Source organism: Sander lucioperca, chromosome 17 (assembly GCF_008315115.2).
Source record: "Sander lucioperca isolate FBNREF2018 chromosome 17, SLUC_FBN_1.2, whole genome shotgun sequence".
Lineage (NCBI taxonomy): Eukaryota > Metazoa > Chordata > Actinopteri > Perciformes > Percidae > Sander > Sander lucioperca.
Genome location: NC_050189.1, coordinates 25931292 through 25937291, shown reverse-complemented (window position 1 = coordinate 25937291; position 6000 = coordinate 25931292).

Below are 6000 nucleotides of genomic sequence, written 5' to 3'. Positions count from 1 at the left end.
ATTTTTTCAAGTTTTTAATACTCAAGTGGTGTTTGAGACTCTACTACTCCGGTGGTAACTCAGTTCACATCGATACTACATGCAACTAATCTTTTCCTTTCCTCCCTCAACCTTTTCTTTTTCTCCCCTCAGAGTTTTTAGAGATGAACCCCTTCTTCATCTCCTCCTCGCCCCCACTTCCCTTCTTTCTCCTGAGTGCAAATCGAGTGGTTTCAACGGGGGCCTGCATAACAGTTCATGACATCCCTATCCCCCTCTTCCTCATTTCCTCACAGGTGCTTGCTGAGTTTGCGGGCCTGCCTCTCCTTGGCTTCCAAGGCGGCTTTGGTATCCATCAGCTCGCCCAGCTGCCGGCGAATTAGGGCCATGTCGAGCTGGGTGGACTCGCACTGCTCCCTCAGGGTGGCCGACTCCACCCTCAGCTGCGTGGCGGCCATGGACAACTGCTCGCTGCGTTCACGGCACTGCATCTGCATCCTCTTGGCATCGTTCAGGAGAGACTCCACGCTCACTGCCACTGACTCACACTGACTTTGAGACATGTTCTGGACAGATAGAGGGATGGATGGAGGCCAAAGATCAAAACAGGAGCAGGGCATTACACAATGATTGTCTTTAAGACATTTAAGCAGTCAGATGCTTGAAAACAGAAACTTAAAATATGTTTGTCAACTCGAAAGGCTCTCTATTAGGGCTGCACAATTAATCGCAATGGTATCGAAATCGCAATATGGACTAGTGCATTATCCAAATCGCAGGGTGGCGCAATATTTCTTAATGGCAACCCATTCTGAATGAAGTATTGTGGTGGTGCAGAGATGTCCCGGCCTACAAATCGTATCCTACAGACTAAAGAAAAAAAATCTTTGTTTGGTACAGATCCTCGCAAAAATCACACTATAATCATTTTTAATTTCTTTCAATGTTAATCATTTTCAATGAAAATGAGAATAATGATACAAAAACGATCATTGCCTCCAATATCGTGAATCATATCGCAACTGCAATATCAATCAAAATAATCGCAATTAGATATTTTCTTCATATAGTGTAGCCCTACTCTCCATGATTCAATTTTCAGATTTAAAGACTTTGTTTCTCTATGGGTTTTTTTTACTGTCAGATTTGGCAGTGAACTACAGCTATCCTGCCAAAAAATCCGATGAAGTGAATCAATTGCTCGCAGTCAGATGTCCAGCACAGATCCACAGGTTTTAAAAAGAACATTTGATCCGTAGAGAGTGAAGTAGCTTAAAGAGGCTTATCACGGCTTAGCTCAGTCTACAGTGGCGACTGCTCTTGTCTGTGCTTCTCTTTTACCCCCATCCTACCATCAGTCGCCATTTTTTTCACTCTTCTTGTTTTTGTTCCCTCAGAAATGTTTGTATCCACAGTTTATTTTTCTAATCAGTAGCCCAATATAACAGCCAAATAGGATGTGAAAAGGTCTTACCATACACTTCAAAGTCAAATTTATCACAAGCTTTGTGGTTTTCTTCTGAGACTTGAGTGTAAGACAGTCCTCGGTGTTCTCCAGAGTTCTCCCTCTTCTTCGTTGTCCTTTTCAGACTTCCTGTGTGTGTATATATATATATATATAAAAATATAACAGATAAAAAGAACAGACAGAACAGACAGAAATTCCAGGTATGGATTCTACTTTAGGTATAGATCGTGGAAGTGGCTGTTGGAAATCGACTTACTAACGTTCCTTCAAAGTGTCGGTTTGTCTTCCCTATATATTTCTCTGATCGTTCTCCGTCGCCATCCGTCTCCCTCTTTTTAGTCCCGTCTCTACGTTCTCTCTGTCTTCAGTGAGCATTATCTTCTACCTCAGGGCTCAAGCAGGGTCAGGTAATCCATGGAGATTAGACAATTAAGGAAAGAGAGTAGGAGTCATGTTGTAATAACAGGAGTAAGATGTCTATTGGACCTCTCAGGCTGATGGCTAAATAATGATTCTAGATTTGAGGCTATGTAGCTACAGTATGTCTTAATTCGCTACCAGTGCAGATTGATTTATGAATGCATATTTTATAATGTGTATTTTCAACAATAATACCAAAAGAATTATAAGGTTTGAATTTATTTAGGGGCTTGTTGATATTATAGACTGATCTTACCAGGTCTGGTGAAACCCATTGTATGCTAATCAATAACACAAATCTGTTAGGTGAAGCTGTCTTGGACAAGATTAATAAATTTTGCAAAACTGATTTAGGGTAAGTGCTATTAGTTTTGTAATGGGTCAATGCAGAAACAGGCAGTGGTGTAGTCTAATGTATGTGTGTGTATATATATATATATATATATATATATATAGGCCATAATCTGCTTTGGGGGGTTCTGTGTATCCTCCCCCAGGGAAGTTTTGAGCATCAACGACTTCATTTTCTGTATTGTATATACACTTTTATGCACCAATTCACAGTGGAAATACCTTTATTTAGCCAGAAGAAAAACACAGATGACGATTCAAAATACAGTGAGGAAAATAAGTATTTGAACACCCTGCTATTTTTCAAGTTCTCCCACTTAGAAATCATGGAGGGGTCTGAAATTGTCATCGTAGGTGCATGTCCACTGTGAGAGACATAATCTAAAAAAAAAATCCAGAAATCACAATGTATGATTTTTTAACTATTTATTTGTATGATACAGCTGCAAATAAGTATTTGAACACCTGTCTATCAGCTAGAATTCTGACCCTCAAAGACCTGTTAGTCTGCCTTTAAAATGTCCACCTCCACTCCATTTATTATCCTAAATTAGATGCACCTGTTTGAGGTTGTTAGCTGCATAAAGACACCTGTCCACCCCATACAATCAGTAAGAAGCCAACTACTAACATGGCCAAGACCAAAGAGCTGTCCAAAGACACTAGAGACAAAATTGTACACCTCCACAAGGCTGGAAAGGGCTACGGGGAAATTACCAAGCAGCTTGGTGAAAAAAGGTCCACTGTTGGAGCAATCATTAGAAAATGGAAGAAGCTAAACATGACTGTCAATCTCCCTCGGACTGGGGCTCCATGCAAGATCTCACCTCGTGGGGTCTCAATGATCCTAAGAAAGGTGAGAAATCAGCCCAGAACTACACGGGAGGAGCTGGTCAATGACCTGAAAAGAGCTGGGACCACTGTTTCCAAGGTTACTGTTGGTAATACACTAAGACATCATGGTTTGAAATCATGCATGGCACGGAAGGTTCCCCTGCTTAAACCAGCACATGTCAAGGCCCGTCTTAAGTTTGCCAATGACCATTTGGATGATCCAGAGGAGTCACGGGAGAAAGTCATGTGGTCAGATGAGACCAAAATAGAACTTTTTGGTCATAATTCCACTAACCGTGTTTGGAGGAAGAAGAATGATGAGTACCATCCCAAGAACACCATCCCTACTGTGAAGCATGGGGGTGGTAGCATCATGCTTTGGGGGTGTTTTTCTGCACATGGGACAGGGCGACTGCACTGTATTAAGGAGAGGATGACCGGGGCCATGTATTGCGAGATTTTGGGGAACAACCTCCTTCCCTCAGTTAGAGCATTGAAGATGGGTCGAGGCTGGGTCTTCCAACATGACAATGACCCGAAGCACACAGCCAGGATAACCAAGGAGTGGCTCTGTAAGAAGCATATCAAGGTTCTGGCGTGGCCTAGCCAGTCTCCAGACCTGAACCCAATAGAGAATCTTTGGAGGGAGCTCAAACTCCGTGTTTCTCAGCGACAGCCCAGAAACCTGACTGATCTAGAGAAGATCTGTGTGGAGGAGTGGGCCAAAATCCCTCCTGCAGTGTGTGCAAACCTGGTGAAAAACTACAGGAAACGTTTGACCTCTGTAATTGCAAACAAAGGCTACTGTACCAAATATTAACATTGATTTTCTCAGGTGTTCAAATACTTATTTGCAGCTGTATCATACAAATAAATAGTTAAAAATCATATTGTGATTTCTGGATTTTCTTTTTTAGATTATGTCTTTCACAGTGGACATGCACCTACGATGACAATTTCAGACCCCTCCATGATTTCTAAGTGGGAGAACTTGCAAAATAGCAGGGTGTTCAAATACTTATTTTCCTCACTTTATATCAAAAATATAATAAAAAAAAGGGGTTTTTTTGCATGTCATTGAGCATTTTTAAGTGGGTATATGGAAATCCTGGAGCTTTCTTAGTGGGTATACTGTGTATACCTGCGTATCACGTAGACTACACCACTGGAAATAGGCTTTTGATGGAAGGGAAAAAGGCAAAAGTATGTTGTCTAGGGGTAGAGCCGATTATCTGGCGTTTTTTTTTTGGCGGTTTGCAGATTATCTGTATGTGCGTTTTATTTGCCTGATAACCGATAAAGTTAATTAATTAAAAAGTGTGCTACATTGGCTCGGCTACAGCTCTGTGTCTGTCCCTCTGATTCGGTTTCACTCACCACTAAGTCTGACTTAATGTCCCACAACACTATCTGACTGTTAATGGGTATTATGTTACACGTTTCTAATTTATTAAATAATTCCTTAAACATTTAAACACAGTTTTGTGTTGTGGAGTTTGTAACATTCCAAAACCTAATACCTATACCGTGAATGCATATTGGTTCCAAATATTGGTTTCACTAACTACTAATAATTGCTATCGGCCTTGAAAAACAAGTATTGGTCGATCCCTACTGTTGTATTTTTTAAAAACATGGGCTGTTTTGTTCTATATCAGGGGTCTTCAACGTTTTTTAGGCCAGAGACCCATTCGCTTAAAGACAGATCGAGTAGGGTCCCCTACTGCATATATTGTAAACAATTGAGTTGCATATTAAACTGGGCCGAATGGATGAAACAAAATGGATAGTATTTAATGTTAAACATACATGTGGAAGGCACAGTGAATCTTCAAGCCTAACTGTACAGCTACCATAGTGCTTTTTTTTGCACAAATAGGCCAATTTATCTTTGCTATTAGGTAATATGTTAGATTCACATCGATGCATATTTTCAGACATATTTCATTTTTTGAAAAAAGAAACTTTCAAAACTTTTTTTTAAAGAATTTGGCGGCCCCCCTGCAGTAACTCTGAGGACCCCCTAGGGTTCCTGGACCCCCTGTTGAAGATCTCTGTTCTATATCATTGCTGTTAAATATGGGATGGCAGAATAAAGACATTGCTTTTGTTTTATTTGTAAGCTTTTAAATAAATTTGCCCAAAGAACCACAGTTTCATTTGAATGCAATAGCATAGCAAGAGAGCCTGGATATCAAGAGGTTGCATTTATAGAGAGGTTACTGACTCAATCACTCATTACATCACTTCATAACCACAATAATACCATTATGACTTATCGCACAATATACAACTTTTTCCAGATACTCACGAAAAAAATGACCTTTGCAAATGACAGTGAACTGACACCAGAATATACTCCATTTAACACAAATGTATCTCCGGTACAAGTGAGGCCTTACTCGTTATCAACCAGCAGAGGGAGACACAGTTCAACATATCAAGTTCTATGGCTCCATTCCCTTCTGAAATACATGCACAGAAAAACAAATTTGGGTCGTTGTGCTTTAACTCTTTGGTTTATTTGTTGCAACAAAAAAGTAGCATACCCAGTGTCAAGTAGCATCACAAACCCAGTGATTGATATCTTGACATACAGCCATTTTAGGTACACTAACTCCTAAGGTGCAATATCCCAAACACAGGATTTGATGAGCACCTATGAGTGAACCAGGATATTAGATGTAAACGTTAGGATGGAAACACATATGTCATATCTTAAAGTAAAAAAAATAATCTGAATTATTCGTTGCATAATGTAACATTCAGCCTCATTTTTCTTATGCCAGGGGTCTTCAACGTTTTTTTAGGCCAGGGACCCCTTCGCTCAAAGACAGATCGAGTAGGGACCCCTACTGCATATATTGTAAACAGTTGAATTGCATATTAAACTGGGCCGAATGGATGAAACAAAATGGATAGTATTTAATGTTAAACATACATGTGGA